Raw genomic sequence first — 24,147 nt, forward strand, 5'->3', positions numbered from 1 at the left:
TGCTCTCTGCAGGTGCACCTGCGAATTTTTCTCCTGCCAAGATTATGCTAAGAGCATCACAAAACAGAATTACGGCTATCTCAAAGAATACTTGTGACATTTACAACGCATATTAAAAATAATACCATAGTTCATAGAGATTTTTCTTGGTAGAGAGAAATAATACATGAAACGGTCATCTGAACTTTTGTTTGAATGTTACAGAGATGGGCCCTGACTAGATCTCTTTGAGAGAATTGCTAACTTTTCTAAGGAACGGACACATACACCATTTTATGTCTGTGATTTAGATACATCCCATCAATAATTAGCAAGTTAACATAGGTCTGTTTTCATCGTAATTATGTGTGAATTTAAAAGCCTCTGTACAATTTAGAGATGCTTATCACATTAAAAATGATTTTCTGATTAACACAAAATCACAGATTGCATTTTTGAGTTCCCCTCCTCAAAAGTACAATCCTGCTTTGGACGTTCTAGCATTCTCTACTGAGGATCACAGACTTGAAGAATCATACTTACATCCTTTGCATCGGTTATCTAGTTGAAGGAACCGAACTGCACTCCATGCCTGAGGAGATAAGAATAGCGGTTCCCTTTGCCTACAGGACACAAACCTTAAGAACTGGAACCGAAGGTAGGAGCAGGAATTGAAAGCCAGTCGCAGACTGGCAGAAACGGAAACGCACTGCGATCCCTGACCCACTCAGATATTTCATGTTAGTGCATTTCGGTGTTTATAGAAAACCCAGAGGCTTTTCATTTTAAACTTCTTGATGAAAACCAGACTCACCGGAGTGATAACACTGATGAGCGCAAATGTCCTTTCAGTGGAAACTTTGCTGATACAGATGACCCTTCTCTCGTCAGAGAAGCATCAGGAAAAACGGTTCATGGAAGAAGACTAACGCATCGTGGGTCTCCAGGAAAGTCTCAATGAGCCTGGAAAGCCTTATAATTACTCTATTAGGAATTACCTGGAGGGAGAGATATAATTTTATCATTGAACCAACATGGCTGTGTGGCCTGTGTATGTTCTTTATAATAAAAATAATCACTGATGTGATAAATATTTGCTATCAGTGTAAGCTAAGCCCAGATGGATACGGAGAGGCGAGGGGCTGGTACGTTTGTAAAGGGAGCAGCGAGTAATCAGAGGAAAGGGATGGACATGCCTCACTGAGCAAATTACATTTTCCAGCCAACGCTGGGGCCTATCAAATATCGCCGTGTGAAAGAACAGGCACTTGGTGCGAGCTGCCCTTCCTAGCAAAGAGCAGAACGTTCCCTCCAGGATTTATTTATGGCTAAATCAATTGTACCTTAAAGGGATAGTTTTTCAAACAGTGCAGCTCCTGCAGAAGGGCTCATGCAGCAGAGGCCAGCCTGCAATCCGAGAAGCAGGGTGGTTTAAGGTCTTCCAGATCCGGGTCATGGATAACGTTATTCTCCTTCCTCCCGTTTCCCAGTGCTGTGCACTCTGCATGGCTTGGGATTTCTGATCATTGAGGATCCAGTCCGGATGGCGATGAGGTAGCTATCTGAGCCGTGGAAATTATTCTTGCTTCAGGTGACAAAGGTCATCTGGTTTTGATCTTTTATTATGTGCTTTGGGGAGATTAATACAATTACACGCTGTTGTTTCCTTTGTTGTTGTTTTAAGAATTTTATCGAGTCAAGGGAGGTCACTCGGGAGACGGAAATTGTGTATGCCAGAAAGGTGCCTGTAGAACCAAACTCACATTTCTACCTGTGCCTGTTTCTCTCACCCTTAGAGGGACAGAAAGCAAGAGAGAGCCAAAGAGTTGTGGCTGCCCCTTGATTTTCAGTGAATAGCAGCGAAGCAGTGGCAAAGCAGGAGAGAGAGACAAATGCTGGGCAGGCGCGGGGCGCTGGGCTTCAAACAGAGTTGTGGGCAGCTGGGCAGCCACAGTAGCTGCTGAGGCCACCGGGCAGGCTGCAATCAGCTAGGACACGGCTTCTCAAGAGTGAAAGTTCTGGGCTGACCAGGAATCCCTCAGTGCAGAGCCAGACTCTGGAAATAGCAGCTGCTGCTGTGGATCAAAGGAGTTTTCCATGCGCACAGCACAAAAGGCAGTGCTGGTTGGGTGTTGGGGGTTTGCTGGCTTGTTATCGTCTGTCAAGGAGCAGATACAAAGAAAAAGGAAAGGTCTGTTTTCTTGGTTTTGTTTTGTTTAGTTTTGTTTTGTGTGCAAGTGAAACAGGATGGTTGCTGCCAGTAGCTATTTGAGAATCCCAAGAAGTCGTTTGGTCCATAAGGTTAAACAAAAGAAGTTAGCATAACCTGAACAGCTCTACACTAGGGGCGTTTTCCTGAGACCCACAGACAATGCTATGAGCTTGACACACACGTGCCTGTATGCTTTCCCGCTCACACATACCCAGGATTCCTTGGCAAGCCAACAACAGCAGGAAGACACACACGGAGGCACCGAGGAGGTAGAATGAGCTTACCCCCGGGTGAAGCAAACATACTAGGCTTGAGTCTAACTGGATGAAAGGAAGTAGGCTTCTTAAGCAGAAGCACCGGAAAGAAGTGACTTGGAGACACCCTGAGTACAGATGGATTCAACCTCCATGTCTGTCCTTGTAAGGATATGTCCATGAGGGAATGGCCCCCCTTAGACATCACATCTTTGTGCAGTGTGCAACCACAGCATCCTGACATGGTGGGCCTGAAAATGGTCCTTATTTGTCTCTTAGCCATGATTCAGGACAGATATTTTATGGAAGAAATGTCTTAAGATGAGTGTAGAACCAGGGAAAGAAATGAAAAATTTTTTCTTTCCTGCTGCTGGTGTGCTGTTATAACCTATAAGGCTATTTTCTTTCTTCCTCACTAGAGAGTAATATATCCTTGTACTCATTTATTCTTTTTTATCTCCTAGACCCAGTGCCTGGAAGTGTGCAGCCCATAAATCTATTGAATGAAAGAATTCCGTGAGTCACGACATTAAAAAAAAATCAGATTAGCTTAGTTATTTTGAATGAATATTATGTGCTTTACCCGATGTCTCTGCTTCAAGGGTCAGGTCAAAAATATATCGCCATGGCTCCTCCCTGCTTTGCCATAGTCAATGAAACACTGGGGCTCTGGTCAGTCTTTCAAGGGAAACTTTCAAAGCTGGCAATTACAGGGTCGTCTCTAAAAGGAAATACCCTCTTCTTAAGTGACCACTTCAGAGGATCCTTAAGTGGTTTCCAGTAATAGAAGGCAACGTTCGCAGTTAAATACAAGTCTCCAAAATTGACGGGTTGTTTCCGGTCATCTGTTTGCCTGGAAGCAGTTTTACTGTAGTGGTTTGCTCTTCTAATTGTTTAATGGGGAACGTATACTTTAGGGCTAAATGACAAACTAGAACTCTCCATGTTGTGTTGTTGGATTTAGCAAATGCATAACTAGGATCTAAATCAGCATTTTAGATCTGATGACAGCTTTTTCTAGACAGGCATGATTAGAAGGCATGAGGAATTTGCAATGTTGGTTTTTGGACAATACGATTATTTTTCCCTGGTTTACCCCATGACCTGACCACATCCGAACCTATAATTTATATATTCAATAAAGAATCATTATTTATGGTACCTGCTCTGTGAAAAGTTTCATAGTATGCCCTAGGTGTGTTGGTCTTACCTGAGAGTCAGTGTCTCTGAATATCACTGTGCTTTATGTATTCCTCGGGGCACTTTTGTCTGTTTTTGATTGTGGCTTTTGTGTTTACTTTAAAGGCTAACCCCATCATAAAACTGCACTTCTCTGTAAGAGAGCTTTATCTTGGGACTATGTTATGATTCCTGGATGCAGATGTTCTTTCTTCTTTTCTCCTTCTTTCTTCCCCTTCCTTCTTCCCACGCTTCTCCTTTATCTCCCTCCCTCCTTCTCCTTCTCCTCTTGTTTCCCTCTTTCCTTCCTCCTCTCTCCCTCCACCTCTCACTTCTTCCTCTCCTCTTTCCCCCACGAAAGCTGAGCTCAGGAGAAATTTAGATAAATCCCAGGACAAAAACTGAATGAGCTAAAGACCAGAGCAGTGAGCAAAGCTGCAGCTGCCCTGAGCGTGTTTGTCTGCAAAGGGGACTTAAATTATTGGCATTGCCAGCTGGTGAGGCCAGGAGATAAGGTACTGGATCTTTGCAAGGTAGGGAGTTAGAAATGAGACCTGGCACAAAGCTAAGACCCTTAAAGGACCTCATAGGACCACGTCCTCGGTAAGGGACTGGTTAGAAAAAAATTTGCCTTCAGGCAGAGAAATGAGGGAGATACTTGTCTGAGCCAAGGGATTTACGATCAGGCATGGCTCCTTACACAAGTTTGGAGTTTAAATCACCCTCTTTGGGTGTTACGAAAAATCTTAAGACAAGAATGTAAGTTCAAGTGGACTTCAATTATCATGCTTGAGAGCACATGGTAGAACCCAAATTCTCACTGGAAGAACAGTCTATCAACCCAGTGTCCTCCAAACCCACAGATTCCCAGCACTCAAATAAAAACTCACAGTCCAAAGTCATTGGAAAACACAAGGAAATGAGCCATGGGGGCCCCCCCTCCATGGACTTTAAATGCAGGAATAAGCAGAGAGGAAATATGGAATGTTTTAAATGTTTGCAAAAAAGAAAAAGGGAGTGAAACACAGGACAAAAAAGAGACCATAAATAGGATTAGACAAGTTTGAAAAAAAAAAACCCAACAGAAATCTATAAACTAAACAATATCATCATTACAGTGATAATACTGACAAATGAGTTAAGCAGCGTGTAAAACACACCTGAAGAAGGAGAATTAGTGAATCAGAGCCATGCTACGCAGCCTCCAGTGTACATGGCACACAGCCAGGAGGCTCGTTAATGTGCAGATTCTGATTCTGTGGGTCTGGGGTGGGGCCCCAAAGGTGGCATTTCTAACAAGATCTCAGGTGATGCCTGTGCTTTGAGGAACAAGTAAACAGAAAATAGATTTGAAAAATGTCGCCAAGTGAGACAAAGAAGTAAAAAATACCTCTTTGAACAGTGAGAATAAGAACAGAAAGAACAGGGGTGAAGCATTATTTGAAAAGATAATAATAGCAGAGAATTTTCCAGACCTAATGAAAGATGTGACCCCACAGATTATGGAAACCACACCCAAGGAAGGAAGGGAGGGGGTGGGGCATTCAGGAAAGGAGCGATTTCCTTGGAAAACTGCCAGTTATTAAAGGCAAGAAAGATCTTAAAATCGGCCAAAGAGGAGAAACGTGTTTACCCACAAAGAAACAACAAATTGATGTTAGACCCCTCAACAGTACCAACAGATGTGGAGTGATATTTTCAGCACTGAGACAAAGAAGAAAAAATCCTGACAACTGAGATTCACGTAGTCGCCTCAACTATTCTTCAAGAGGAAGGACAAATTAAGCCATTTTCAGACAAACAAAAACTGAGCTTATGACCAACTCCCACTCAAAGTCCAGTGATTCAAAGCGTGGTCCCCTGCGGCATCAGCATCACCCCGAAGTTGTGAGAAATGCAAGTGTTTGGGCCCCACCCTAAACCTATGAATCGTAAACTCTGTGGTGGGTTGTAAGTTGGGGTGTATCAAGCTTTCCAGGTGCTTGCACGCGGCCCTACTTGGAAAACCACCACCCGAAAGACAGTATACGAGGCGGAGGATAAAAGGTCTCTGGGGGAAGGTCTGAGACATACAGTGGAGTCTTGATCAAATCAGTTGGCAAATTCTGAGTTGACTTAAACCAATACTGACTGAGTCAAACAATAATAATATCAAATTTAGGGATAAAAATATGATAGAACTAAAACATTGAGCAACACAAAAAGTAAGATAAGATCAGAATAATTACAGTTAAAATGTTCCCTTCTTTCAAAAGGACAGAAATTGGATACATTTTTTCTGACTGATATATTATGACAGTAATAATTATTCAATGATGTGATCTAGATGTCAGCAGTATTAATGATACCTGTAATGTTTTGTTTAAAAATATTATAAATTACACTTCCCTAATGCTTTCCAATGCATTATCTTATTTAATCTTTATAACAACACTGTTAAATTATTAGATCAAATACATTCTCCTTTAAATTGATGAGGAAACTGAGGGACGTTATAACTTGACCACAAGCATGTTTCGGGGAGTGGGTCACAGAGATAGAATCCAAGAATTTTGACTCCATGCCTTCATTCTTGCTTTCCTATTACTGAACCACCCCTTTTATCATTAATAAAAATTTGAAGCAAGCGTGCTCTTTTGTAGAAAAACGTAGTCTTGGAAACAAAATTTCAAAAACAATCTTTTGTATCTTCCTTTATAGAATACAAACAGAAAAGAAGCTAATTTAAAAAAAACCAAAACTTTTTCTTTTTTTATCTTGAATGTAGCAAAGCTATATTCTCCTTTGTACATATGCTTAAATGATTTATGGCCTTGTTCTTTCTGGAGAAACAGACTCAGGAGAGGATAGAATGACCGCATTTTTTTTTTTTATCCCCAACTTGAAGTCTAAGAAGACTTAGAAAAACTTTCTTGCAATAATCATCTTTTAGAGATAAGATTGGTTTCCATCAGTTAAAAATAGAGTGGAGAATATAAATGATAGAGTTAATCAAGTGCGTCTGTTTTGGGGTGTTCGTTGAAGTGTTTTTCTTGGACTCTGGTGGAGGGCAGGTGATGAGTATGCTATGGTGTAAGCACAGTTCCCTTTGCCCGCAAACCATCGCAAAGAATAAACAGGTGGTCCCCCTTTCACAGCGATTAGAGACAATAGATGTCTGTGTTTAAGGCTGGCCATTACCAGAGCCCTTGGCCTTAAACTGCGCTGCGGAATTTTCTATAACCTTTATCTGTAATTAGATTTACATTTTAAAGCTGAAAGATCTTTCGATTTTTGACATTTATGGAGGGTTAAAACCTGGTGAGTCATTCGTGGAATTTTTTTCCTATAATAATTGAAGAAATTTTTCCAACTGAAACCAACGCCAGGGTGAGTTTCTTGGCCTTCTGTAACACCTTTCATGTCAAGTTCTTTATGCATATTGCAGACAATAGCTCATTAGCTTCCTGACAGCCTTGGGAGACAGGTAAGTGAGATCAGATGTGCAAACTGAGGTTTAAGGAGATTAACATGCAGTGAATGCAGGTCCATCTTGGATTCAAATCAGAAGCCCAGCATCTTTCTTTGAACACAGATTTTTATTTTTACAGGACTTTGTAGTGACATGTTTTAGATGGCTCAGTATAGTCCGAAGTGCCTCAAATATGGAAACGTTCATTATATGTGGGGTGGTGAGTTTGATCTTGAGGAGGGCTTTTTCTGTCTAACTCGTTGTGTATATTTTGATTCAGTTAATCTCATTCCATCTAAGAGTTATTTTCCCACTATGGAAAGGGACATGTTTTTCTGTTTAGTCTCTCTCTTTTAGCTTAATAATTTTTTGAAACATATTTAGTTGTTTCAATAAATATCGTGGAACACATCCAATATGCTCGTTCCTGTGGTACCTCTGGGTATACAAAGACGAGTAAGCCATAGTCTTTTCTGCACTGGAAAGAGGCAAGAGGTTAAACCTATAGATGGGTTAGGAATTAAGGGATTGGAAGGTGAGTAACTCTGGCTCGAAGTCGGCTAGAGAAGGACTTTTTCCAGGAGAGCCAGACTGGTAGGGTGAATTTCTTCATGCCTTTGTCACAGGGGAAGGGGGAGGCTGTCTCATTGGTCTGGACCTTGCCAGTGTTCTTTAGAGTAACAGCAATAAAATGGCTCCAAGTGTGTCACAGGACGGAGTGCAGACAGGAACCTAAGACCCCAATCAACCTGAGTTCCAGCCTTTCACTGCTGGTTAAAGAAAGGAAAAAACAGAGACACCTTAGAAAGAAGAGGTAGATAAACATCCTTACGGCTCACTCCTGGGGGCTGGCTTACTGGTTGTCTAAGCCTACAAGATGTGTGTACAGCCACGTTAGTGCAGCCAAGCATTTGTTTATTCATTAAATATTTATTGTGGACTAACTCTGTCTCATGCAGCTTATATTTTCTTGAGTGGGTGTGGGAAATAAATCATCAGGAGGCAAGATAAATTCAGATAGTGATAATTGCTGCTATGGACTGATTATTAGTGTCCCCTCAAAATTCAAATGCTATAAAACAGCGCCCAGTGTGATGGTGTTAGGAGGGGGGCCTCTGGGAGGTGCTTAGGTCATGAGGGTGGAGCCTTCGTGAATGGGATCAGAGCGCAGATTTGTCCGGGAGTGTAAATTAGAAATAAGTTCAGAGTGCTCCTGGCAGAAGCCTCCGCCAGTCCTAGGGTGATCAGCACCCCCAGCCAATTCTTTCCCATGAACCAGAAATAAAGAATGTAACTGAGTGTTTTGGGCTGTGTGGGATTTCTCATGGTTCTGTGCCCCTGCCCTCCACCCTGGTTCGTGTTTTCTGGTGCAGTTTCTGCACTAAATTGCCAGCGGCAGGCAAGTCAGAGTGGGAAACAGAATTAAATAGTCAATGCCATAGTTCTCGGATTTTCAAGTTTTACCTCCAAATGAATCGATGTCATTGTTCCTTTTTTTTGAGGAAGGAGAGAATGAGTTGCTTTTTCCACGCCCTTCCTGCCCTTCTGAATTTTCTTCTTCTTCTTTTTTTGTTTCCTGTCCTAGCTCTTATTCAGGCATGTAGATACAATATGGTTTTGTCAATAAAACATTTAGACAGAGAAACAAGGATGCTGAGTTCCTTTCTTGGCTCCTTCCCTAACTGCTGAAATAGGAAGAGAGGAGATAATTTATGTCCTTTTACCAGTTAGGCTATTGAGATAAAGAGAGATTTAGTGATGAAATCAGAGTGACACAGTTGTCAGTGACTTGCTCATGGACTCGGGCAGATCATTTTCTCTTTGTGGGCAGTAATTTTTTTTTTTCTGATGCTGATTAGAAAATTAAACAAAACAAAACAAAACAAAAAACCTGAGCACCTTCATCACAGAGGTAGGGTGGAGGAGAAGTTTGAGGAATGGGAACAGGAATAGTAATTAATGTTTCCATTACCACTGCCACCATCATTCTGCCAGTCTTCTTTTACAATTTGCCTTTAAGAGAGACTCAACAGCTCTTAATGGAAAGATCCATCTTTGGAGGCAGACAGCTCTGGGTTGGCATCTCAGCTCTGCACCTTACCCACTGGGTGAGATGAACTTTTCTCAATCCCTTCCTCTATCTGGAGATAATAAAAACTTTCCCATGTGAAACATAACAGGCATATTTCCAACAATAACCGTATATGTTGGTTGGATCTGAATCAGATTAGCTAACTTTGCATACTTCCTCTGGAACCTTTGACTCTGATTTGTATTTAGTTTGAGCAAGGGATCTCTTATTTAAATGGCTCATGCCTGTCTGACTCTACAAGGTTTTCATACTCCTCTAGAAAGAAATTTCAGAGCTGAGATGCCAGTTGTTTCTAAGTCCTTGGGAGCAAATATGTGGCTACAGGCAGGGCGATCTCCTTGTACGTGAGGACGGGGCAGAAAGTCCTTCCGTCTGTGGGGTCATTTGGAAGGTTTCCAGTGTGTGTTAGCGTCAGACTCACAGTTACTATTTAACACATTCCCCTGGCCACGTAGTAGATTCACGTCCTGCTCAGATAGTAAATGAGAATCTCTGCCTTTTCATGACCATGCTGTGACCAGCAAAGGAATGCTTCACTGTCTTTTGTTGATTCTAAGAATCCTAAAAAGTAGCATTACTTGAATCATTCATATTTAGTTACTTACTTATTAGCACTTTCTTTCTGAGGATGCTTAGAGTGTTTCTTCTGCTCTGGCCTCTGAAACGATTTAATTAGCTTTTCCTAAGGCATCAGCCAGTCAGCACTGATTGGAAACTGGAGGTCTCCAAGCATCTCAGTGCCTGGATGGAGGCACTGCCCATTGGTACCTGGGCAGTGTACCCAAGTACATCAACCGGGCAGCTACTTTCAGGCTTTCTAAATCTCATGATTTAGACAAGTGGTGTGGTGAAGCATTGGAGAAGTAACTCCTTTTCGTGACAATTGTCAGTTATACCGGTTGGTTGAGGACCAACCAAAATATAAGCCAACTCACTTTTCCAATTTGTAGCTTGATATGTCATCCTATAGACCAAGTAATAGGCTCTAGTGAGACTCTGTCTTGGGCTTCTTGTCGTCCTGTAAGTTCAAACTAAATTACACCAGCATCAGGAGAATCACATCACCTTGACTCACTGTGCCCTCCAGGGCATAGTCACAGAAAAAGAGGAACCACCAGAAGTTGAGCTGATCATGCCTTTGATGAAAAAGACACATCCGAGTGTTTGCGTGCCATGGGAATTAGGAACCCTGCAGTCGTATCAGCTTGAATACAATCTCATTGGATCTTATAAATAAAACAAGTGCAGACCGAGTCAGCGCCTGGACGGCATTTGCAGAATCTCCCGGGGAGATGCAGTAAGTAGTGCAAGGAATCCGACCAGCACTTCTCCCTTTGCCCTGATAATAAATCAGTACCTGGTAGCAGACAAGAGTTTGCCTTTTAATGGATCCTTTCTCCTTCTTTGTATACCGTCCACAAAAATGACTTCTGCCTTCACCTGTATTTTGAGATGAGTTGCTTTTTCCTCCTCCAAATAAAATTAACCTATTTTTTTCATCACCCATCATGGAAAGAAATTACTGAAACACGTTCTCTTCATGGTGGTGGCTACCAGATGTAGATGTATGGTGACTTTTTTTGTTTGTTTCTCTAAAAAGATAATAGAGTTTAAAAGTGAATGAATCAATCTTCCCTAATATAGGTAATAACATGCTTTTGATCACAGGATTTTAGAAACAGGTCTAACAGTTCAACCGTAGCTCCAGAGGTCTGTCTGGCTTTTTGCATGCAGGGTTCATGGTGGGGCTGTGTAAATCCCCCTTCATCTTTTCCTTTTTCCAGTCTTGAATGTATTATTCTGGCTCGGATTAGGAAAGTGTCTGATATTTTAGTTCTTATTTCATTTTTCATGGAAAAGAATTGTTAACAATAGCCCCTATACCTTTACTTGTGATGAGCTATTATTTGAGCAGGGTTTCAGTGTATCGCTGCATATTTAATGTCATATCTTCTTTGCTATGTCTCATATAACCAGCTTCTAATTTCAGCCTCTGCTTAGTTAAAACACTTTGTCAAACTTCCCTATCACATTTTTTTTTTCTCTCACACATCATTTCACCCTCACTCCTGAAAAATCTGTTAGTGGCAATTCCAATATTGGCAATGTAAGAGTGGGGAAAAAAAAACTTTAAAAAGGGAAAACTGAATCTGAATGTCATCATTGCAAAAAGGAAACGTTGATTTAACATTCTCAGTGAAAGGGCACGTTACATCCCAGATATGTGTGGGTTGTTTAGCAAAGAATCATCACACGAAGTTTAAATAATGTGTCTTTCATTAAAACAAAAGAATTCACTTAAATATTGATTTAGAGAGATGTTCCTCCAATACTTTTAAGCCTTAGTTTGTGTGTAATTAATGAACTGAGAGAAAGATTCTGGAGCTGAGAAACATAAAGTGTGAAGAATTACTGCCACTCAAATTCCAATAAAAATGAGGAGAATGTAATCCTTGAAATAACAGTGCTCTTCACTTGGAACGTGTAATTTCATTTTTAGAGAAAGTTTTTGGAAACTTTTATACTACATAAAGCACTGTGTGTGGTTATGTAGTTAAATAGCTTTAGATGATGCAGGAGATATAAATAGCCTATTTGCATAAGAAGGGCATCAGGGATGTCTGCAAGCCAGGTGTTTGCCTTGAGAACCTAAGCCTTGAGTTGAGAGCTGAGTGTTAAGAAGGTAAAAGGGGTAAATTTGTAGGCAGGGAAAGCATCACATGTGGAGTCGCAAAGCCCAGCGAGATGGTGGAGGGATGGAGTAACTGAAAGACGTCTGAAGGCTGAGTCTGAGAAGCAAGAAGGAGATTGGAGAGACAAGAGCCAAAGTGTAGACAGGGGCCAGCTAGGTGTAATCTGGTAGAGAGAAATGGATGCAGATAAACATGTCTTCCCCTAATCAACTCTGAAATTTATAATTGTTCTCAGAGAACGTGAAGGAAGTGCCTGGAGTTTGCAGGACTGACCCCCACGCCACTCCCTTTTCATAGGACACTCTTCAATCCTTAGTCATTAGGCACCATACAGGGGCCAAGTTCACTGGTGAAGAGTGTGTTTACGGAGTCCAGCATTGCTAATTAGGAAGAATAATCTTCACATTGATTTCTTATGTTCCGAGATTCCTGCTTAGGACTCTGAGTTTGGTTTCTTCCCACTCAATGTTGGTCATTTTGAGGAAACAGAGCTCTTCTGTTTAACTGGGGGCATATACCCCCACCCCCTCCGTACTTTCTCCTCTCACATCAACCCTTGTCTAGTTTCCTCTGCGGAATAACATGCTTTCCTGGTTTACTGAGACTTTCTTTAGTTGGTACATTTCTCCCCCACCTCCCAAAACAAAATCTTCTACCCACCGGTGGGCTTTTTTTTCCAGTCTTTCTCTTCTGGGGCACAAATGAATATTTACAACCACATTTCTTAAACATAAATTATATAAAATATTAATAAACGAACCCTGTTTATAGCCAAGAGAAGTACCTGTTCAATAGAAAGAGGGATATTTGTAATATTCCCCTTGTTGGTACTGGCACCCAGAAACAGTGCTTGACTTTATGAAATTGCCTGCCAGTCAAATTCATGAACTTCATTATACTATTTTCAACATCGTGGTTTTAATTATTTGTCTTGAGACTTTTCAGAACTTGTGTCTTTTATTCAAATATATCTATATAAGTAGGGACTATTTGGAGTAAGTTCAGACCTCTGAGAATGGAAAACAGGAGTGTAGACTTTGGTTAGACAGCATGACAGTAACAGTCCAGGCATTGGATGCAGCAGGAACTGGAACCAAAGTGAAGGCTATAAGCATGGAGAGAAGATATAATGGAAAAAGTATAGATTAGATCAAAATGGAAAGGAACTAGTTGTGTTGATGTTTGGAACCCAGGCAAATCAAAAGATGAACTGACATAAACATAAATGTGGTACCCAGAGAGAAGAGCTTAAGGATGGGATGGAGGATGACAAGTTCAAATCTTCTAGATTCACTTTGAGCTGTTGGTAGGAAACCAAGCTTGGAGGGCTGAGGGGGAGCCAACGCCGTCTCGGTGACATTCTCTCTTTCTTCCCCCTGCTTTTCTTTCCCATCTTCCTCCTTCACAGCTTTCTTTTCTGGTCAGCCTACGAAAGGCGTGAGGCTGTGGCTGCTTTGGCTCTTACTCTAGTCGGAGAAAAGTGCCTTTGCCAGGCCCCATTGCAAGCTGCATCAGACTGGTTTTTTGCCAGTTGGTCTGGCACACAATTTGGGATTGGGGCTCAAGACAGAAGTCAGAACTCCTGATAGCAATTTGGAAGTCTGATAACTTAAATGGTGGGAGTAAAAGTATTTTCCTAGAAGACAGATAGTGGAGAAGAAGGCTGAATAGAGCACTCCAGGGGCCAGAGGCAGGGAGATAGACCAGAGGTGAGGTCAGGGAAAAAGCAACTCTAGGGAACAAAACAAACAGGATGAAAAATGCCAGGGAGGAAAGATTTGGGGGGAATAGATGCTGATCAGCAGTGTGATGTTGCAGAAAGAAAGGACCCTCCAAGAGGTGGGTGAATTTGGTAACCAGGGCAAGAGTGGCGTGGATGAAAGGTGGGGTTTTGGCAGAGCGGCTGGATGCAGATTTCAGGGTGGAAAGAGGGGGCCGGTGTTGCAGACAGTGAATGAAGAAGGATTAGAGACAGAAACTGGCTTGAGGAACGAATAAGCCAAGTGTTAAGTTTTAAATGCATACATACTTAATAGAATACTTTCTGTCTGAGTAGAAATATTCAAGAGAAAGGAAGGGTTTGAATATATAGGAGAGAGTGGGAAGTGTTGTGAAATACACACACATACACACACACACACACACACACACACACTTCTTCCAATAGCCTATATGATATCTGGGCCAACCTGCCTCCCCTGGCGGATGTGGGATGTGACTCCTCACTGGAGTAAATGGCTTGGTGAATAGTAAAACAAGGGCTTCATTTCAGCCCACCCCATGCAACTTGCAACCTTTACAGAGACACATGACACAACTCTATACTACCTGCTGCATGCACGTGCAGAAAACCTCTCCGCATACACGCTACTGGTTTTGTCCTCAGTGCTTCGCCACGGTTCCTTGTTCTGCTGAGGATACATTTATTTATAGCCAGACAATCAGTTAGTCAATGTCCAAGGCTGAGCTCCTTCCAAATACTCCCTCCCCAGGGTCCGCAAAAGCATCCGTGTAGAAAAGTCCCAGCTGAAGGGTATGGCGGCCGGTAATCCCATTAGGAAGATCACTTGTCCTTCGTTGAGGTACCCAGTCAGCCCCCTTCCTGCCACTGCTCCCTGGGACTTAGGTATAGTTTTGTGGTGTTGGCTATGTTTTGAAAACTTAACACATTTTTTTTTCTCCATTTGACTAGGTAGCTTATAGTTAGAAACACACAGTTTAATCACAGTATGCCAGAAACAGGAAATTTGATTTCTTTTTTCCTTGCCCACTTGGAAATAAAAGAAAAAGAAAGAGTAAAGTCAGTTAGGGATAGTATTTAATTACCTTGGGAGGACACGAGCCATCAAACGTTAAAATTCTTTTAAATGTTTGTGCTTTCTTACTTGCAGGTATAATTTTAGTAACCTCTGCAGGGATTTTAAAGAGGACATTTTCTATTTTAATATATCTGGGGGATAACGATCTGGATAAAAATCCACCTGGGAATTTAGCAAAGATTCTGTCAACAAAGGAGGCAGGAGGGAGCCCTTGAGCTCTCTGGCTCTAGACGAGGAGGTCACTTTCTGGGCCCTTCCACTGTCCCTGTGTCATCCTTTGTAAGAATAAAGAAGAGCCTCCAGAACTGTGAACTACACTGCTTGGACTACATCCCTCCCTTCTAGACTTACACCAGCATTTATCTGGAGAGCAGGATCCTATTCATGTTTACATCAGTCACCCTGGAAGCTGAGGACCCCATGTCATCCCTCATTCCCCCAATTCTAACCCCTTTTGCCCCCAGCCCTGCACAACCAATCCTCTTCGCCATCAATTACCGTATTGTACTTACTTGTTTGTCTCCCCCCCACCCCCAATTAGAGTGTAAGCCAGAACTTCAGTCTGTTTGCTCACTGCCATATCCCAGTGTTCTGGAGCAGTGCCAGGCACATTGTAAGTGCTCGGTAAATATTTGCTGAGCGCAGGAATGAAAATACAGCAAAAAAAAAAAAAAAGAAAGAAAGAAAAAGAAGAAGAAGAAGAAAGAGAAAAAACTGAGGAAAAGAGCATTTGAACTTGACACAGACTTGGATGTGGTCTATGGGAGACTGAGCATGGACTCCAGGACTGTGGGTCTCAGTCGGTGGTTGGTATCAGGAGGGGCTGCAGTAAAGACAATGGGAAAAAGCCTAGGTCTCTTTATGCAGAAATTAATCTCCTGTAATGAGTGGCCATCTTATCAACTTGCTGTCGGCAGAATATTGTTTAAAACACTTTAGAAAAATCTTCAAAGCTCTCGACTAGCAATTGCTACCCATATGATGGATTTTCCAGCATGAAGGTGGACTTTATCAGTGTCTGTTTTGGTCAACATTTACCTCCACGAAAGCTGAACTGGTTGAAACAAAATGCAGAAATAGAAGCTCCCAGCCTACAGGCGGTGCCCATCACATGTGCGTGAGGTGGGCGGAGGTACTCAGGCCTGGGCAAAATCTGAAATAGGCCAAGTCTGTTCTCTACCCCAGCTTTTCGGAGCTGCGTGTGTTCTGCCTGTGACCATCAGGATGTCCTGATGTGTTCTGTCCATCCTGAAGGGGCCTTTCACGAACGATCCAACTTCTCCCTTCCCTCCTCTCCCCCGCAAATATAATTACATGACTTGTGGACTCCGCTCCTACAGAACCAGGTTTTCTGTGGGAGTAACTGATCCAGACTTCATCAGACAAAAGGACCCTACTGCCTGATGGCCCGTAGTTCCTAAGAGCTTAGCAACACCTAAAACAAGTTAAAATGGTCAGGGTTTTTTCTTTTTAATTAAAAACAATCCTTTTTTTTTCCTTCTAGTTTTACTGAGATGTAATTAACATACAGTGCTGTGTACTTCTGGTGGGGGAGATAAGTAGATTTTTATTCCTTTTTTTGTTGGAGGTACTGGGGATTGAACCCAGGACTTTGCACTTACTAGATGAGCACTCTGCCACTAAACTACACCCCTCCTCCTAAAGTGAGGAGGTTTTTAAAGGCCCCTAAGAAATGATGTGGGTGTCAGAACTGCCGGGCAGTGTGGCAAGACATTGCTGTTGGTATTTGAGAGTGATGGACTCTGGTTTAAGAAGGTAAAATCTAACAGAAAAAGCCAGAGGGCTGTGTAGATTCAGAGACCATTTTTTTTTTTAAGAGGGTGACATAATCCTTTCATTTCCAGAGGAGATTGGAGCAGGACAGTGAGGCATCCTTGTACGCATGGTAACACAGTACGCTTTTCATATATTCCACTTAATATGAGAAATCGCTGGTTTTAATGTCAGCTCTCCTCATAGTCCTACACATTAGGAGTAAATTGAGCATGTGTTGGACTTCTTAAGATGAATGTTTTGTGATTTTTCTGTTGCCGAAAGAATCAATGCGTGGAAGACACCCTGAGATAGCCACCTGGAAATGTCAGTTTAGATCTAATTTTCCGTAGTTTTTGTGATGTGGCGATGGTAGAGCGAGTATCAACGTTCAGGGAGGTTCTGTGGATTCATGGTCTGCACCTGCAGCACAGGAACCGTAGCACAAAAATTACATATGAGAACACTTTGACTGTACTCCCCTCTGTGCGGTAGATGGATGAAGAAGTGAAAATATATTTTATTTCATGTTACTGCAGAGTAAATCAGTAAAGGCTTTCTTTCTTTTCAAAATTGGTTTTACTAATGTATCATTTTATAATTTTTCTGAATGCCTATCATATTTTAAACACAAAGAGTATCTCAGATGTCAAAATTTGCTAGGTGACAATTTTGGTTCATAAATGGAAAATGTAAGGAAGAAGACTGTGGGGAGAGTAGAGACAGCATGGAGAGAAAAAGAGAGAGTAAGTCCTTTTGGGTAGCTTTTAAGCATTAGGTACATTGTCATATATTCTTTAAATCTGCATGATAGGACTATATGAGGGAATTGTGGTTAGAACCCAGGGTTTTGATTAGAACCCAGATCTCCTTCATCACAATCAGGAGGCAATGTCAACCCTGAAGCTGCCAACCTCCCTTTTTTTTTATCTGCCTCTTTCCCAAAAAAATCCATCACAGGATGGTTTATGAGAATATAGCTACACTCCAGGGAACTTAGAATTTCCTCAGTTCAAAGAAAAATATTTACTGAAAAAAAAAAAGAGTGCTTTAAAAATAACCTCTATCTTCCAATTGTTCTAAAAACACTTTTAACAGAAAGGAAATCTATGTACCCAGAAACTCTTATGAGAGCTATAAAAATTAAGATTTGAGTGTCATAAGTTCCCTGAACTCTTCCCATTTTCACTAAAAACCTGTCACGCTGGAGGAGAGGTGGCAAGTTACAGCTAGATGCCCCTGTTTATTAACATGCCTTTTACTTAATTAAAAAAAAATTTACAGTCCGAAAAACAATGGAATTGTGAGTGAAATAGGAGACCACAGGTACTCGTGTAGTACAAAATTCATTATTTTGCAGTGACAAATAGGGGATGAAGAAGGCCTTTAACAGACATTTAATATGGTTTTAGCTAACAATTCCAAGATTCTGTCTAAATTGGTGGGCAAAAAACATTTGGGATGAAAATTGCCACTTTGTGGAATGATCCCCTCTTGTTTTACCCAATGACATTGTAGTGTAGAGCAGATGATACCCACATCCTTATTAAATTTAGGCTGATTATTTGTTACTTGAATTGAGGGTATTAATTTTCAACTTTGGGTCTAAATCAGTGATTCTTGGGTCATTGCCTGGAATTCTAATTTAGTTATTATTTAAAAACTCTTCCAGGTGATTCTGATGTGAAGTCAAGTTCAGACGAAGAGAGTAGCCAGGTAACTTGTGAGATGAAGTGTTAAGGGCTTAAGTGAAATCTGGATGAAGACAGCTAAAGAAAGGAGACTGGACTGTAGGAGGCTGGGACGCCTCCCAGGACGGGAAATGTCTGAATGAATAAAGGTGAATTGCCCAGGGAGAACCCCAGGAACAGCCAGGGGAAGGAATACAGCCTAGATACTTAAAAGGAAATGAGAGGGCTAGTCTTTCTGACTTTGAAGAGTAGAAGAAAATATTGTAGAAGACAGAGGGTGTGTTCTGCCTTGCCTGACACATAGTAGATGCTCAGTAAATATTTGGTGATTGAATACACAGGTGGATCAGATTGTGCAGGGACTAAAGCACCAAGTAAAACCATGTGTACTTCTTACTGATTGTAAATTTCCAGGGGCTAGCATATACTGGAGAGTCCACAAATATCTGCTGAAGTGTTGATTGACTAGTCTGCCTTGCACGTAGTATTAAATGGCTGCTATTCTTATTCAGATTATGATTATCATTATTTGAACACTTCTTTTTTTCAGATGGAAAAATTCAGTGATTGGCTTCCATTATAAGACAGTTTCTATTTCATCCTGATGGAATAGTATGAAGAAATCATGTAAAGACATTCTATAATGTTCCCAGGAGAAATTTTATAAAAACAGCATTATATTGCCAGCTAGAAAATCAGAGCACCCACAGCAAAATCCTCTCATGAAACAGGAGAACAAGAAAGCTGTTCATTTCAGGACTTAGTTAAGATGACCTACTACGAACCAGGCATTCTTCGAACTGAACGAAACTTAGAGAAGTTTCTGTCCTTATGGGGCTTTCGTTCCCCCCTTATGGGGGAGGGGCATGTAGCTAATAAGCAAAAACATATAGTAGTTATTTTATAATTTACAATTTTTTATTTATTTAAAAAATTAAAAAAAATTTTTATTGAAGTAGTCAGTTACAACATGTCAGTTTCTGGTGTGCAGCGTGATGTCCCAGTCATGCATACACGTACATATATTCGTTTTCACATTCTAACACATAGTAGTTTAGAATATGGTAAATGACAGGAAGAAGAAAAGGGCATGAAGGGGGGCAGGAAGTGTTGGGAGATGGGTGAGAATTTTAGTTTCGAGAACAGTGGCCAATGGGAAACAATATGGAGGTTCCTTAAAAAACTAAAAACAGAGTTACTATATGATCTGGCAATCTCACTCCTGGGCATATATCTGGAGAAAACTCCAATTCAAAAAGACGCATGCACCCCAGTGTTCATAGCAGCACCGTATACAATAGCCAAGACATAGGGGCAACCTAAATGTCCATCAACAGATGACTGGATAAAGAAGTTGTGATACATATACACAATGGAATACTACTCAGCCATACAAAAGAACAAAATAATGCCATTTGTAGCAACATGGATGGACCTAGAGATTATCATACTCAGTGAAGTAAGTCAGACAGAGAAAGACAAATGTCACATGACAGCACTTACATGAGGAATCTAAAAAAGTGAGACAAATGAACTTATTTACAAAGCAGAAACAGACTCACAGACATAGAAAACAAACTTGTGGTTACCAGAGGGGAAGGTAGGTTGCGGCAAGGCATAAATTAGGAATTTGGGATTAGCAGATACAAACTACTATATGTAAAACAGATACATGACAAAGACCTACATTATAGCACAGGGAACTGTATTCAATATCTTGTAATAACCTATAATGAAAAAGAATATGTATATATATGTATAACTAAATCACTTTGATTTAGTTTGATTTAACACAAACTTGTAAATCAACTATACTTCAATTAAAAAAAAATTGTGGCCAAGAATGTTCTCGCTGAAAAGGGGAACTTCCAAGTTAAGACCTGAAAGTTATGTAGCAAGCTGCGAGAATGTGGCTATCTGGGGCAAGTGCATTTCTGGCAGAGGGAACTGCATGTGTAAAGGCCCTGAGGCACTTTCCAAAAGTAGCAAAGAGGCCAGGGTATGTGGAATGAATGAGAAGAAAGGGGTGGGGAGAATCTCAGAGAAGTTAATGTAGAACCTTGTAGGTTACAGGAAGGACTTTGGCTTTTACCTTGAGTGACATGGGAAGACATTGGGGGCTTTAAATAGTGTGATGATCCTGACTTGGTTATGCTCCTGGCAGCCACATACCTCTCCACGAAGCTGTCCATGATTTTATTAACTAGAATTTATTGATCCAACCTGGGTTCTCATTGTATTTCTTTCTGTTGGATTCCCACCCTTTTGATAAAAAAAATACCAACAGTTTTCCTTCTCCTTTCCTTCCTCTACAAAGATATTAGTGGGTTACAAATGTCTTGAGGGTACCTTGTTCATATTTATGTGTCCAGTGACCACCAGTGATACCAAATATTTGTCGTCTTTATGTAACTTTCCAACTTTGTGTGTGGTGAATGCGATCATGTAAGGTCACACAAATGCAGAACTAGTGACACTGACCACGATTCTCTGACATGACGGAATAAAACTTTTGCATCATTTATTTGAAAAAATTTGCCTGTTTGAATGTTTGACTTTTAAGCAATAAAGTGAGGTGCCACTTCACTGATGGCCCAAAATATTTAATCAACCATGTCACAATCTGGGTTGCATTTAGAGTCGTATGAAGGAACGTTGCAATTCCTTTCCAGTTCACTCCGGGAACCACAGCGCTGGAATTAGTTTTATGAGTATGATTTGAGGGTATTGAAAGGCTCCGTTTGCCCTCAGATAATTGCACTATAAAGACTGCCTCCTCCCGACCCCTACTAGATCCTTCATCCTTCAGTTTCCCTTCTTATTCAGCAAAGGAAAGGGTGTTGTTCTTAGGAAGCTTCTGCAGAATGCAGGCTGATATTAAGTAGTAGGAATCACTCTGAGCATAGTCTAGTGATGAACTTGTTAAAGATTTTGCTGTACTAGCATCTTTCTTAACCAGCTGAAGACAGAACCAGTGTCTGTCTGTCTGTCTATCTATCTATCTATCTATCTATCTATCTATCTATCTATCTATCTATCTATGAATGAGAGGTCCTCTAACTCTGCAGGCTACTAATGACGTACCAAGCACCCCTCTTCTGCACGAATATTTATGGGATAAAATGAAGCAATCAGTTTTGATCCTTTGGATTCCCAGGACTCTGCCAGGGGACTGGCTTTTCTGATTTGAAAGTAAATGTCTTAACCTCCCTCACCATGGCATTTATTTTCTAGAAAAGGTGCTGGCTTGGCCCCGGCATTCTTGTAGCAGCAGGAGACCATTATCCTGTGAGAATGTTCTCTCTCCTTTCACATTATCTCTTAATTATTGCCCTCTTTTCAATAGACAATGCCTTTAGGAATTTTCATGTAATTTTTTCCCCTCCATGCCTCCTCAGACTTGTACTGCCCCGGGAGAGGATTTGGGTATTAACCCCAGAGAGTCCAGAATAATGAATCTTGTAGACAGCTGGCTCCGTATCCAAGGAATCCTTTGAGAGGGGGCTGAGATGCCGTGAGCAACGCACAAGGCAAAAGCTTGGGAACTAAAAAATTTGCATTGAAGCCTTCAAGGGAAAGAGGGAATAACAATGGAATTCTCAAGGCTGGCAGAGAAGGGGGACGAAAGATTTAGCTTTTCCCACATGCTAGCCTCTCAGGACCATCCCTCTTATTTATTTATTTGGAAGAAAAGATTTCTTCCCTCCCACTAACAAAAATAGCCTTCGCTATGTAAATCCCATCTCTGCCATTTGGGTAAGCCTGTAGCCAGCCAGATGAAAACAATGACTGCAAAAAAATTGAGAACTCCCCTGATGCATCTTAATGGCTGTTTGCTAACTTCAAAGCTGACCATTTAAATGCTAACCCTATGAAGCAAGTAATGCAAAACATAAGCATCCAGTTTGAATCATTAGCATTTAATTATCAGCCATTTTTGTGTTGTTAGTTTACAATGAAGGGTAAATTCGTCATATTAATATATGTGTATATACACACACACTTTTTAAAAAAAGACACTTTAGGACACAAGTTTATGTTTAGGCATAAATGCTTCTCTTGTATTATTTATGAATCCAGGGGACCCCAGGTTAAGGTTACCATTTTCTGCAGAGGCAGAGGTGCATACAAAACCTATTAAGAGATTTCCACCCCTACCCCATGCATTTGGATGTTAGCTCAAGGGATCCAGGGAGTTCTGTTGAATTTGTCATCAATATTTATTGACTGTGATTGTGATGTCGTATAACAGGGAACACTGAGCTCTGGTTGCTAACGTTCCTGGCAATGAAAGAGTGGGCTGAAGTTTTCCCCCCACTTCTTTGCAAATACGGGGAAAAAAAGTTCCTGGTGCCTTTTCAACATAATATAAAGGTCGCTGACAATAGCCCACCTGTAGGTGCTGATGTGTGACATTTAAACTGAATACAAGGAAAGCATGATAAGTATTAAAAAGAGCTAGTTGCTTTCAAGATAATGCTGTTTACCAAATCATTTCTCTTTGGGAAAAAAATAAATGGACCATTCCATTATATTTCTCAGGTATTGCTTGAGAAATATATATACGCGTCTTTGAGAACGTGAATGAAGAATAGTATGTCTATTACTGATGTTTAATCCACTGATTCATGAATGATACTTTAAAAGTGTGGCCTTGGCTGTCCAAACTGGTGCCTCTGAAAATATTCTTTTGGGAGATATTTTCAGTTGTTATGTTCCGGTGAAAAAAATTTGATGTGTTTATGTTGAAACAGTTGGAAAAAACTGAGTCATTTAGAAAATTGTTCTGTTTTTGCTCATATATAGGATGCAAGAGGCTGGACTGATTTGATTTCTCTCTGTGAAACCGTTTTGCAGAATTCGTGAAATTAACACCTGTTTTCGCATTATTGAAATGTGAATCCGGGTGAAAGGTTCATAAGGGTATGCTAAGCAGAAAGAACTCCCAGTTGCACCCTTTCCCCTATTAGGGCTCATAAGGAACTGCTGAGGCCAAGTAGGTGAGGCAAGTCTGTGGGATAGTGAAAGAAAAAGGAGGAGGAAGGAAGGACCTGGACTCCTGAGTTCACTAGTCTCAATGAGGATCTGCTGGGGAGTCCCAGGGGTGGAATTAGGCGCAGCTCTTTGCTCTCAACAGTGGTGATTCTCAAAGTTGCCTGCACATTGTAATCACCTTTTTAAACATCGCCCTGCCTAGGCCACATCTGAGGTCAATTAATGAGCATCCCTGGGGCGTGGACTGCGGGCTCGCGCAGCGGCCTCGGGCTTCCCAGGTGCTCCCAATGTGGAGCTGGGTTTAAGACTCGCGAGACCTGCGGGCTTTATATGGCGGAGGCGCGCCTGCGCGCGCGCTTCCAGTTCTCGGAGGACCTGGTGCAGGGAGGAAGTGGAGGCTCCTCTGCCGAAGTGGGAGCGAGGACCTGCCGTTTTCGCCCCTGCAGGGAAGGTGAGTACCGAACACGCAGAGATGGGGAGAGTGGGATAGTTTGGGCAGCGGTTTCACCTGCTCGGGAGAGGAGGAGTATTTCCACCAGGGGGCCTCCCGCGCAACAGGTATGAGAGCCCGGCTCAGGTAGCCCACCAGCCTGCTCTTAAGCTGAATGGTCGCACCTGCTGGGAATGGTCTAAGCCCAAGTAACGCGTAGGAAAACCAGGCGCAAGAGGAGGGTCGTGTACCAGGTCTCCCCCGAGTCCCTGGGAGGCGCCCCGCCAAGGGAGGGTCCTTGGCTTCCGACAGGAAAGAATTCAAGAGACAGCTGTAATTGAGTGAAGGTAGGTTTATTCAGAGAGATATACTCCATAGACAGGGTGCAGGCCGTCTGAGAAGGCCAGGGAGGTCGGAGGCTGGCATGGCCTGGGGGAGGGGGTTTAAAGTAAAAATGGATACACATTCATAGACAGAGTGTAGGCCGTCTCCGAAGGCAAGAAAGCCCAGCAGACCAGAGATGGTCTACTTTGGGGAAGGGGCAGGGATTCCCAGGATTTGGGCCACTGCCGGCTTTTT

General features: G+C 41.7%; 1 long non-coding RNA gene across 1 annotated transcript in view; it reads left to right on the forward strand.

Annotated features, from left to right (window-relative positions):
* The first annotated feature begins 1,414 nt into the window (after positions 1–1,414).
* Positions 1,415–24,147, forward strand: part of LOC116148832 (uncharacterized) — a 177,107-nt gene continuing 154,374 nt past the window's right edge. The window contains exons 1-2 of the long non-coding RNA XR_004132431.2: positions 1,415–1,533; positions 2,910–2,961. This is a non-coding gene — a long non-coding RNA (uncharacterized LOC116148832). The remainder of the gene's footprint in view (positions 1,534–2,909; positions 2,962–24,147) is intronic.

Source organism: Camelus dromedarius, chromosome 32, assembly GCF_036321535.1.
Source record: "Camelus dromedarius isolate mCamDro1 chromosome 32, mCamDro1.pat, whole genome shotgun sequence".
Classification (NCBI taxonomy): Eukaryota; Metazoa; Chordata; class Mammalia; order Artiodactyla; family Camelidae; genus Camelus; species Camelus dromedarius.